The following is a 13,238-nucleotide window of genomic DNA, read 5'->3' as shown; positions in this document are numbered from 1 at the left end:
GTATCATTTAATAAATAATTGAGTTTCTTTGAGTATAATTTGGTTTGTGTTTATTATATGATTTGAAAAACCTTTCATAATACTAGAACAATATGAACAGTACTTTATCATTTATCTCCTAATGTTTTTTTCTTTAGTTTCATTGTATTTTGCTATTTAGCCAATAGGCTTCTACTCTCAGTTCATTCTCCACTGATCCCATATTTCTTTCTCACAGCAATGTGCAGTATTTCTTAAGTGTTCATTTGGCAGATGTTTAAATGGATTTTGATACTGTGAGTTGAACTGATTTGATATTGAAATACTACATTCTTTAGCATACACAAATGTAAATTTTTAAGATTACAATATGTAGGAGAGATTTAAAAATATCTACCACTTAGTCATTTAGGAAATGGTGATGTTACTTAACAGAAGATTTTGTTTGAAATACAGATGATGGTGAACACACTGGTGATCTCAATATAAGTTTTTTCAGAGGACCTTTTCCAGTTAAAAGATGTCCAACTTTGAGAAGTGGAGGTCCTTATCCAAAAATGTCTGCTCCTTTTACTGTGGCTAGACGCAATAGCAGGATGGGAGGTCAAGGTAAATGCTACCTGATGGAATTCTGTCATTCCTGTATGACTAAAACTGAGCCATTTGTACTGAAGGATTAACCAAAAGTTTGAGAAATAAAATAGATGTGACACATACATAGGCATATTTACTGTTTGAAAACTTTTATAATACTTTCCATCTGACTAGAGAAGTTACATATTTATGGTGAAGAAACCCTTGAGATTCAAATTTCAGATAAAAGAAGGGATTACAGTGAGGGAAACACTCCTTTTAATACTGTGATGCTAGAGAATGGCTTAGTTTTTCTTGAAGTTCCTGGTAGTTTTTTTGATGGTCAGCTTCTTAATCCAATCATTACTTCCATTTACTAGGTCCCTTTGTACTGGACCCCTGGTGTTCCCATCTAAAAATTGAATGATGAGTTTCATTGTTGGGTTGAAGTAATGCCTTCATCAGGCCAGAGTGCAGTGGAGAGACGATGACACATTACTGCCTCAAATTCTGGGGCTGAAGCAGTTATTCTCTTAAAGCTGCCTGCTGTTTTTGTAGCTAGTGGCATGCAACACCATATGTCTAATTTTTTATAAATTTTGATAAAGAGACAGGATCGCACTACATTGTCATAGTTGACATTAAATCCCTGAGCTCAAAATGTTGACTTGCCTCAGTTTTTCACACTGGCTCATGGTGTGAACCATTGTGCCTGGCCATCCAGATCCTGAGACCCCAGCAATGCTTACATTCAGAGGCATTCTGACCAGTTTTTAGGATACTAAGGGCATCCTCAAAGATGCATGTTGGACAGCAGCATGTCGAGCTTTTTCAGTTATGTGGATGTCACAGAAGTACAGAGTTGTGAAATATAGGAAGGGCTTTAAATTAATGGTTAGGATGGTACAGGGATGTTTAAACATTAAAACAAGATACGTAGTATAGGAGTTGAAGTTATTTGAGGGGAGAATTCAGAACCAGGCAGCATGAGGCAAGCAGCAGGGTTGAATAGAAGTAATAATTCTGAGAAGTGTAAGGTTTCAGAGTGAACAGAAGAAAGCCAGACAATAAAGTAACAGCTCTCAGCAAAGAATTTTAAGTAGGACACATTAAAATTCTGACTTAGCCCTCCATATTAACATGGAAAAATTAGAAACATTGCATTATCAATTTTACATTTTGTAGCAGAGTATCAGTGAAGTTATGTATCCACTGACTGCAAAATGCACAAGTCAGCACCTTTTCATTAAAAGTTTAGCCAGTGAACATACCACAGGTGGAAGACTGACCTCTAAGAAGCTGCAGATGAAGAGTGTATTAAAAGAGATTTTTTTTTATTTTGAAAGGGGCATAATGATGTAATTAGCACTTGAATAGTACTGCTTATTGCCAGGAGAAGAATTCTTGGCCATCATTAGAAAACCTGCACTAGGTCATTTTAAATTTTCAATGTTTAAGATAGGGGCAACCGCTTCAAGATCAAGGATAACATTTTGGCGTAAATATAGCATGCAGCCATTCGAGGGTTGCAGTATTTGTGTGTGTGAAATGCACTGAACAACATGGGCAAATTGACTTTGTTGAGCTGAGAAAGCATCAGCCTGTAAACTTTACAATCAGTGAAGACTTTGATGATTTCACATTTTTTTTCTGTGTCATCAATAGCCGTAGGCAATTCATATGAGAAAGAAAGTAATAACTTAATAGTTATTAGGCATTAGAAGTTAATGTTTACCTAAGAGTTAGTGTATGGCTTAAGTTTTAAGAACTTGCCTTGTAGGAATCAAAAGATAATTCAGATCTATAAGAAGGATTCAAGGTGTCAGGAATATCTGGTGACTTAGGGAAAGAAGGATTGAGTCACTGAAGATGTATCTTGAATCAGTTGCCTTAGAGAACAAATAATGGTGTTTCAGGTTTTCTTCTGTTTACATAATGTTTCATCATGTTAAATTTACAGGTCCCACATTACCTGGAAGAGAGAATTACGGACGTCCTTCATGCGGAAAGTCAATCCCTTCCTGGAGGCATGACCATATGTCAGGAAAAGATGATGATTATGCACCTAAGAATAGGTAAAGGAAAAATGAAAACTAGTTTATTTTTTTTTTTTAGTGATGAAATTCACGTAAGAAAATGGAACATTTATAGGTAAACAATTAAGTAGCCTTTATTACATGCTGTGTTGTGCAACATCTGCCTCTGTCTAGTTCCAAAACCTTTTCATCACTCCAAACTACATGTCCCTTACCAGTTAAGCAGTCCCTTTCATTTTGTCTTTTTCCTCATCTGCTAATAACCACTACTCTGTTTTGTTTGTGAACTGACCTGTTTTGCCTTCTTCTTATTAATTGGTTTGATAAAACACTACTTGAGTTTTATATCTGTTTTCTTCTGCCTCATGCCCTCAAGTTTCATTCACAACATAGCACTTCACTTTTCACAAAAGCTGTTAACCCGTTCATTTGTTTGGCTGTTTCTTCCACACTAGTTTTGTGCACACATGTTTGTCTGAGTACAGGTACTGAATTCTGGGTTTGCATGAGTGAAAATGCTTTATCTTAATGTTAAGGGTTTTTTTTTTTTTATTTTTTTTTTTATTTTTTTTTTTTGAGGCCCCGCCACATATCTTCATAGTAGCTGCCTCATTTTCCAATCGAACAAGTGTTATATCAGCGTTCCAGTTTATCTGCATCCTCTCATGGTCTTGATATTTGTAGATTTTTTTTTTTTTTTTTTTTTTTGAGATGGAGTTTTGCTCTTGTTACCCAGGCTGGAGTGCAATAGCGCAATCTTCGCTCATCACAACCTCCACCTCCTGAGTTCAGGCAATTCTCCTGCCTCAGCCTCTTGAGTAGCTGGGATTACAGGCACATGCCACCATGCCCAGCTGATTTTTTGTATTTTTGTTAGAGACGGGGTTTCACCATGTTGACCAGGATAGTCTCGATCTCTTGACTTCATGATCCACCCGCCTCGGCCTCCCAATGTTTGTAGCATTTTATAATGTATAATCGTTTCAATATGGCTGAAATGTGGTATCTCACTGGTGTTGAAATAATTTCTGAATAACTAGTTATGAATATCAGTCCCACTTGTCTTTTGGATATTTTCATATTGTAATTTGATAAGTGCCTAGCCCTTTACATATGTCTGGCCTTTGTTTTGCTTAAGCTGTAACTATGTTATGTTTTTGATACCAGAGGATGATAACTTAAAATGTGTTTCTTCAACTTAGGCAATCAGAAATAATCCAGGTTTTTGGGACATCATGGAATATGCTTTGATTAACTTAAAATGTGTTTCTCTAACTTATGCAATCAGAAATAATCCAGGTTTTTGGGACATTATGGAATATGCTTTGAAGTGTAGGCACTATGCGTACTGTGATCATGCTAGTTCAAGACAGGATACACATTCCACTGGCGGATATATGTCTTATAAAGCTTTTCGGTTTTGTCCACTAGATTTCTTAAATCGTTCGTTGTGACACTGTCAAAACCTTTTTTGTATTTTCTTTTTTAATTTAGTGATCATGATGGCTACAAAATGCATGCTGGTAGAGATCATTCCGAACATCATAGTAGAAGTTCTAACAGAGATCCATATCAGACTTATAGTAAGACTCCAAGTTTGATTTTTAAATTACAGAATTATATTGAATAGACCAGATTTTTAAAAGAGAAAGTATAAATGAAAAAGGTAACATGTTAAAATACTCAGAGTTTTGAACAGTAGAAACCTTAGGGAAGTGTACGAAGCTAAAATGTCCATTAATTGTCAGAAAATGTGACTGGTGTTTAATTCAGAATAAAATTCCTTAAGATTGAAAATACTAATCAGATGGCTCTTTTAAATAAAGCCTTTTGAGCAATGAAGAAATAAAATTTGTTTAGCATATTGTTTACACAATCGGCTTCTGATCTCAGTTCATTCTCCACTTATCCCATATTCCTTTTCACATCAGTATACAGTGTTTCTTGAGTGTTTATTTGATAGATGTTTAAATGGATTTTGATATTTTGAATTGCACTGCTTTGATATAGAAATTCTACATTCTTTAGCATAGACAAATGTAAATGTTTAAGATTACAATGCATAGGAGAGATTTAGAAATATCTACCATGTAGCCATTTAAGAAATGGTGATGTTACTTAACAAAAGATTTTGTTTGAAATACAGATGATGGTGAATACACTGGTGATCTCAACATGAGTTTTTTCAGGGGACCTTTTCCAGTTAAAAGATGTCTACCTTTAAGAAGTGGAGGTCCTTATCAAAAAAAGTCTTCTCCTTTTACTGTGGCTAGAAGCAATAGTGGGATGGAAGGTCGAGGTAAACGCTACCTGATGGAATTGTGTAATTTCTGTACGACTGAAAATGAGCCATTTGTACTGAAAGCTTACCTTAAAGTTTGAGAAACAAAATAGATGTGACACATACATTGGTATATTTACTGTTTGAAAACTTTTGTAATACATTCCATCTCACTAGAGAAGTTACAGATTTATGGTGAAGAAACACTTGAGCTTTAAATTTCAGATAAAAGAAGGGATTACATTGAGGGAAACACTCCTTTTAATCCTGTGATGCTAGAGAATGGCTTTTAGTTTTTCTTGACGTTCCTGGTAGTATTTTTTGATGGTCAGCTTCTTAATCCAATCAATTATTCCATTTCCTAGCTCCCTTTGTATTGGAGCCCTGGTTTTCCTATCTAAGAAGTGCGTACTGAGTTTCATTGTTGGGTTGAAGTCCTGCCTTCATCAGGCCAGAGTCCAAAGAGGAGACGATGACACGTAACTGCCTCAAATTCTGGGGCTGAAGCAGTTAATCTCTTACATCTGCCTGCTGTTGTTGCAGCTGGTGGCATGCATCACCACACCTAATTCTTTTTTTAATTTTTTGGTAGAGACAGAATCTCACTACATTGTCATAGTTGACATTAAAATCCCTGAGCTAAAGCATTTGACTTCTCTTTGTCTTCCACACGGGCTCACGATGTGAGCCATTGTGCTTGACAATACAGATCCCGAGACCCCATCAATGCTTACATTCAGAGGCATTCTGACCAGTTGTTGGGATACTAAGGGCATCCTCAAAGATGCATGTTGGACAAGAGCATGTCCAGCATTTTCAGTTATGTGGATACCACTGAATTGCAGAGTTGTGAAACATAGGAAGGGCTGTAAATTAATTGTTAAGATGGTACAGGGATGTTTAAACATTAACAAAAGATACTGAGTGTAGGAGTTGAAATTATTTGAGGGGAGAATTCAGAACCAAGCAGCATGAGGCAAGCAGTAATGTTGAATACAAGTAATAATTCTGCAAAGGAGAAATGTAAGGTTTCAGAGTGAACAGAAGAAAGCCAGAGAATAAAGTAACAGCTCTCAGCAAAGAATTTAAAACAGAACATATTAAAATTCTCACTTAGCTCTCCATGATAATATGGAGAAAATAGAATTAATGCATTTTCAATTTTACTTTTGTAATAGAGTATCAGTAAAGGCAGGTGTCTACTGACTTCAAAATGTATAAGTAAGCACATTTTCTTTTCTTTTCTTTCTTTCTTTTTTTTTTTTTTTTTAAAGACAGAGTTTCTCTCTTGTTACCCAGGCTGGAGTGCAATGGCGTGACCTCGGCTCACCACAACCTCTGCCTCCTGGGTTTAGGCAATTCTCCTGCCTCAGCCTCCTGAGTAGCTGGGATTACAGGCATGGGCAACCATGCCCAACTAATTTTTTGTATTTTTAGTAGAGACGGGGTTTCACCATGTTGACCAGGATGGTCTCGATCTCTTGACCTCGTGATCCACCCGCCTCGGCCTCCCAAAGTGCTGGGATGACAGGCTTGAGCCACCGCGCCCGGCAAGTCAGCACATTTTCATTAAACGTTTAGCCAGTGAACATATCACAGGTAGAAGACTGATCTCTTAGAAGCTTCACATGAAGAGTATATTAAAAGAGATTGTTTCCTATTTTGAAAGGGGCATAATGATGTAATTAGCACTTGAATAGTACTGCTTATTACCAGGAGAAGAATTCTTGGCCATCATTAGAAAACCTTCACTAGTATATTTTAATTTTTCAACATTTAAGATAGGGCAGCCACTTCAAGACCGAGGAGAACATTTTGGTGTAAATATACCATGCAGCCACTCATGGTTTGCAGTATTTGTGTGAGTGAGAGACCCTCAACAACACCAGTAAATTGACTTTCTTGAGCTGAGAAAGCACCGGCATGTAAACTTTAATATACATGAAGGCTTTGATGGTTTTATGTGTTTTGCCTGTGTCATCAATAGTCATGGGCAATTCATATGAGAAAGAAAATAATAAGTAATAGTTACTAGCCATTAAAAGTGAACTTTCACCTAAATGTTAGTGTATGGCTTAAGTTTGTAAGAACTGACCTTGTAGGAATCAAGAGATAATTCAGAGCCGTAAGAAATCAAGGTGTCAGGAATTGCAGGTGACTTAGGGAAAGAAGAATTGAGTCACTGAAGAAATATCTTGTAACAGTTGTCTTAGAAAACAAATAATGGTGTTTCAGGTTTTCTTCTATTTACATAGTGTTTCATCATGTTAAATTTACAGGTCCCACATCACGTGGAAGAGAGAATTATGGAGGTCCTTCATGCGGAAAGTCAGTCTCTTCCTGGAGGCATGAGCATATGTCATGAAAAGATGATGGTTATGTGCCTAAGAATAGGTAAAGGAAAAATGAAAACTAGTTTATTGTTGTTTTCATGATGAAATTCACGTAAGAAAATGGAAGACTTTTAGGTAAACAGTTAAGTGGTATCTATTACATGCTGTGTTCTGCAACAATGGCCTCCATATAGTTCCAAAACCTTTTCTTTGCTCCAAACTACAAGTTCCTTACCAGGCAAGCAGTCCCTTTTATTTTGTCTTTTCCCTCAGCTGCTAATAACCACCACTCTGTTTTGTTTGTGAACTGACCTGTTCTGCCTTCTTCATGTTAATGGGCTTGATCTAACACTTCTCAACTTCTATATCTGTTTTTCTTCTGCCTGATGTCCTGAAGTTTCATTCACAACATAGCACTTCACTTTTTACACAAGCTGTTAACCCATTCATTTGTTTGGGTGTTTCTTCCACATTATTGTTATGCACATATTTTTGTTTGAGTACAGGTACTGAATTCTTGGTACGTATGAGTGAAAATTCTTTATCTTAATGTTAAGGTTTTTTTTTTTTTTTGCATCATTTTCCAATTCCACAAGTGTTGTATCAGCATTCCAGTTTATCTGCATCCTTTCACAGTCGTGATATTTGTAGCATTTTATAATGTATAACCATTTCAGTATGGCTGAAATATGGTACCTCACTGGTGTTGAAATGTATTTCTGAATAACTAATTATGAATATCAGTCCCACTTGTCTTTTGGGTATCTTCATATTGTATTTGGATAAGTGCCTAGTCCTTTATATATGTTTGGCCTTTATTTGATATAAGTTGTAAATATGTTATGTTTTTGATACTAGAAGTTGATAACTTAAAATGTGTTTCTTCAACTTATGCAATCAGAAATAATCCACGTTTTTGAGACACCATGGAATATGCTATGATGTGTAGACACTATGCATACTGTGATCATGCTAGTTCTAGACAGGATAAACATTCCACTAGCAGATATAAGTCTTATAAAATTTTTCAGTTTTCTCCTATAGAATTTTTTAATCATTCTTTGTGACACTGTCAAACCTTTTTTGTTTTTTTCTTTTTTAATTTAGTGATCATGATGGCTACAAAAGGCATGCTGGTAGAGATCATTCCGAACATCATAGTAGAACTTCTGACAGAGATTCATATCAGACTTATAGTAAGACTCCAAGTTTGATTTTTAAATTACAGAATTATAATGAATAGACCAGATTTAAAAAAGGGAAACTATAAAGGAAAAAGGTAACATGTTGAAATACTCAGATTTTTGAACAGTAGAAACCTTAAGGAAGTGTACAAAGTTAAAACCTCCATTAAGTATCAGAAAATGTGACTGGCATTTAATTGAGAATAAAATTCCATAAGACTGAAAATACTAATCAGATGGCTCTTTTAAATAAAGCCTTTTGAGCAATGCAGAAATATAATTTGTTTAGCCTATTGTTTAGACAATAGGCTTCTGCTCTTAGTTTGTTCTCCACTTATTCCATATTTCTTTCCAAAACAATATACGGTGTTACTTGAGTGTTTATTTGATAGATGTTTAAATGGATTTTGATATTTTGAATTGCACTGCTTTGATATAGAAATTCTACATTGTTTAGCATAGACAAATGTATATTTTTAAGATTACAACACATAGGAGAGATTTAGAAATATCTATTGCTTAGCCATTTAAGAAATGGTGATGTTACTTAACAAAAGATTTTGTTTGAAATACAGATGATGGTGAATACACTGGTGATCTCAACATGAGTTTTTTCAGGGGACCTTTTCCAGTTAAAAGATGTCCAACTTTGAGAAGTGGAGGTCCTTATCCAAAAAAAGTCTGCTCCTTTTACTGTGGCTAGAAACCATAGCAGGATGGGAGGTTGAGGTAAATGCTACCTGATGGAATTCTGTCATTTCTGTATGGCTAAAAATGAGCCATTTGTACTGAAGCGTTAACTTCAAGTTTGAGAAACAAAAGAGATGTGACACATACATTGGCATATTTACTGTTTGAAAACTTTTATAATAGATTCCATTGAACTAGAGAAGTTACAAATTTATGATGAAGAAACACTTGAGCTTCAAATTTCAGATAAAAGAAGGGATTACATTGAGGGAAACACTCCTTTTAATGCTGTGATGCTAGAGAATGGCTTTTAGGTTTTCTTGAAGTTCCTGGTAGTACTTTTTGATGGTCAGCTTCTTAATCCAATCAATTATTCCATTTCCTAGGTCCCTTTTTATTGGAACCCTGGTGTTCTGACCTAAAAATTGTATGTTGAGTTTCATTGTTGGGTTGAAGTCCTGCCTTCATCAGGCCAGAATGCAAAGGGGAGACGATCACACATTACTGCCTCAAGTTCTGCGGCTGAAGCAGTTACTCTCTTACATCTGCCTGCTGTTGTTGCAGCTGGTGGCATGCATCACCACACCTATCTAAAGTTTTTTTTTTTTTAATTTTTCGGTAGAGACAGAATCTCACTACATTGTTGTAGTTGACGTTAAATCCCTGAGCTCAAGCATTTCACTTGCCTCAGTCTTCCACATGTGCTCACGGTGTGAGCCATTGTGCCTGGCAATACAGATCCTGAGACTCCAGCAGTGCTTACATTCAGAGGCATTCTGTCCGGTTTTTAGGATACTAAGGGCATCCTCAAGGATGCATGTTGGACAAGAGCATGTGCAGCATTTTCAGTTATGTGGATATCACAAAATTGTAGAGTTGTGAAACATAGGAACAGCTGTAAATTAATTGTTACGATGGCACAGGGATGTTTAAACATTAACACAAGATACTGAGTGTAGGAGTTGAAATTATTTGAGGGGAGAATTCAGAACCCAGCAACATGAGGCAAGCAGCAGCGTTTAATACAAGTAATAATTCTGCAAAGGAGAAATGTGAGGTTTCAGAGTGAACAGAAGAAAGCCAGACAATAAAGTAACTGCTCTCAGCAAAGAATTTTAAGCAGAGCATATTAAAATTCTGAAGATAGAAACATTGCATTTTCAATTTTACATTTTGTAATAGAGTATCAGTGATGGTAGGCATCTACTGACTCTAAAATGCACAAGTCAGCACATTTTCATTAAACGTTTAGCCAGTGAACATATCATAGGTGGAAAACTGATCTCTAAGAATCTGCACATGAAGGATATATTAAAAGAGATTGTTTTCTATTTTGAAAATGGCAAAATGTGGCAATTAGCACTTTAATAGTACTGTTCACTGCCAGAAGAATTCATGACCATGATTAGAAAACCTGCACTAGGTCCTTTTAATTTTGCAACATTTAAGATGGGGCAACTGCTTTAACACCAAGGAGAACATTTAGGTGTCAATATATAGCATGCAGTCATTCAAGGGTTGCAGTATTTGTGTAAGTTAGATGCACTGAACAACATGGGCAAATTGACTTTCTTGAGCTGAGAAGGCACCAACGTGTAAACTTTGAAATCCATGAAGACATTGATAGTTTTACATGTTTTGCCTGTGTCATCAATAGTCATAGGCCATTCATATGAGAAAGAAAATAATGACTAGTAGTTATTAGCCATTAAAAATGAACTTGTACCTAAGTGTTAGTGTGTGGCTTAAGTTTGTAAGAACTGGCCTTGTAGGAATCAAGAGATAATTCAGAGCCGTAAGAAGTATTCGAGGTGTCATGAATTTCTTGTGACTGAGGGAAAGAAGAATTGAGTCACTGAAGAAATATCTTGCAACAGTTGTCTTAGAGAACAAATAATAGTGTTTCAGGTTTTCTGCTGCTTACATAATGTTTCATCATGCTAAATTTCACATCACATGGAAGAGAGAATTATGGAGGTCTTTCATGTGGAAAGTCACTCTCTTCCTGGAGGCATGACGATATGTCACAAAACGATGACGGTTATGCACCTAAGAATAGGTAAAGGAAAAATGAAAACTAGTTTATTTTTGTTTTAGTGATGAAATTCATGTAAGAAAGTGGAATGTTTTTAGGTAAACAATTAAGTGGCATTTATTACATGCTATGGTGTGCAACAACCTCCTCCGTTTAGTTCCAAAACCTTTTTTTTGCTCCAAACTACAAGTCCCTTACCAGTTAAGCAGTCCCTTTCATTTTGTCTTTTCTCTCAGCTACTAGTAACTACCACTCTGGTTTGTTTGTGAACTGACTTGTTCTGCCTTCTTCATGTTAATGGTCTTGATCAAACACTACTTGACTGTTATATCTGTTTCTTTTCTACCTGATGTCCAGAAGTTTCATTCACATCATAGCACTTCACTTTTTACACAAGCTTTTAACCCATTCATTTGTTTGGGTGTTTCTTCCACACTATTTTTATGCACACATGTTTGTTTGAGTACACTTACTGAATTCTAGGTATGCATGAGTGAAAATTCTTGATCTAAATGTTAAGTTGTGTTTTGTTTTGTTTTGTTTTTGTTTTTTTATGGCCTCACCATATTTCATTATATTAGCTACATCATTTTCCAGTCCAACAAGCGTTGTATCAGCGTTCCAGTTTATCTGCATCCTCTCACGGTCTTGATAGTTGTAGAATTTTTAAATGTGTAACCATTTCAGTATGGCTGAAATATGGTATCTCACTTGGATTTTTAAATGCATTTTCTGAATAACTACTTATGAGTATCAGTTCCACTTGTCTTTTGGGTATTTTCATATCATATTTGGATAAGTGCCCAGTTCCTTATATATCTGGCTTTATTTTATTTAAGCTGTAAATAAATCGTGTTTTTGATTCTAGAAGTTGATAACTTAAAATTTGTTTCTTCAACTTATGCAATCAGAAATAATCCAGGTTTCCGAGACACCAAGGATTATCCTTTGATGTGTAGACACTATGCATACCGTGAACATGCTCGTTCTAGACAGGATACACATTCCACTAGAGGATATAGGTCTTATAACATTGTTCAGTTTTGTCCAGTAGATTTCTTAAATTGTTCTTTCTGACACGGTCAATCTTTTTTTTTTTTTTTTTTTTTTTTTTTTTTTTTTTAATTTAGTGACCATGATGGCATCAGAAGGCATGCTGGTAGAGATCGTTCTGAACATCATGGTGGAAGTTCTAACAGAGATTAATATCAGACTTATAGTAAGACTCCAAGTTTCATTTTTAAATTACAGAATTATATTGAATAGACCATGTTTTTTAAAGGGGCAAGAAGAAAGGAAAAATGTAACATGTTTACATACTGAGAGTTTTGAACAGTAGAAAGCTTAAGGAAGTGTACGAAGCTTTAAACTTCCATTAATTATCAGAAAATTGGACTGGCATTTTATTCAGAATAATGTTTCTTAAGCTTGAAAATACTACTCTTCTGCCTCTTTTAAATAAAGCCTTTTGAGCAATGCAGAAATAAATACTATCCTGTAAATAAAGACAGATGAATGCAAATATTTCCATATAGTACTTTATCTGATTCATGCTTTAGTGATACCAGTAAAAATGTTTAAATGTATTTCAACATCAGCTTTATGATTTCATTAACCCTGCAGGGACCTCTCATGGTGCAGCTTCTGCAAAAATGCCTAGGAAACCTTATGGTGGAAGCAGTTGCCCTGCTTATAACAATACACGAGATAGATATGGCAGAAGTCAGGAGAAGTACTCAAGGAGCCATGATGATTTCTCTTCTAGTCATCATGAGAATTGTGGCAGAAAAGAAACAATGTGTCCACCCTCTGTGGAGTCAGTGGACCGTGCTTCTCCTGAAGCACATGGTACTTCAAGATACGGAACATCTACAGGGGATGACATAGGAAGGCGATCTGAAAAAGGAGACTGAAGCTGATACTAAAAGTCATGTTTATTGCATACCCAAACTTGCTGTTGAATGGAAAATCAATATGTTGTTTCTGCATTATTACCCGAGTACCACTATAAGAAATAGGTTGTTTTGGGGGGGAGAGGGAGATACTCACTTCCTCCATTAATATTTTTTAGATATTCAGATAAAAACATTTTTTGAAAGTAATTTTACAACTATTAGTGCTAATCGA

The 13,238-nt window shown here is 35.7% G+C and overlaps 1 pseudogene; it reads left to right on the top strand.

The window, feature by feature from the left end:
- The window catches only part of LOC141582966 (RNA-binding motif protein, Y chromosome, family 1 member B-like), a 63,390-nt pseudogene extending 50,366 nt beyond the window's left edge, over positions 1-13,024 (top strand).
- Positions 13,025-13,238: the final 214 nt, after the last annotated feature.

This window comes from Saimiri boliviensis, chromosome Y, assembly GCF_048565385.1.
Source record: "Saimiri boliviensis isolate mSaiBol1 chromosome Y, mSaiBol1.pri, whole genome shotgun sequence".
NCBI lineage: Eukaryota > Metazoa > Chordata > Mammalia > Primates > Cebidae > Saimiri > Saimiri boliviensis.
The sequence above is the reverse complement of the archived record's forward strand: the minus strand, read 5'-3'. Positions and strand labels throughout refer to the sequence as shown.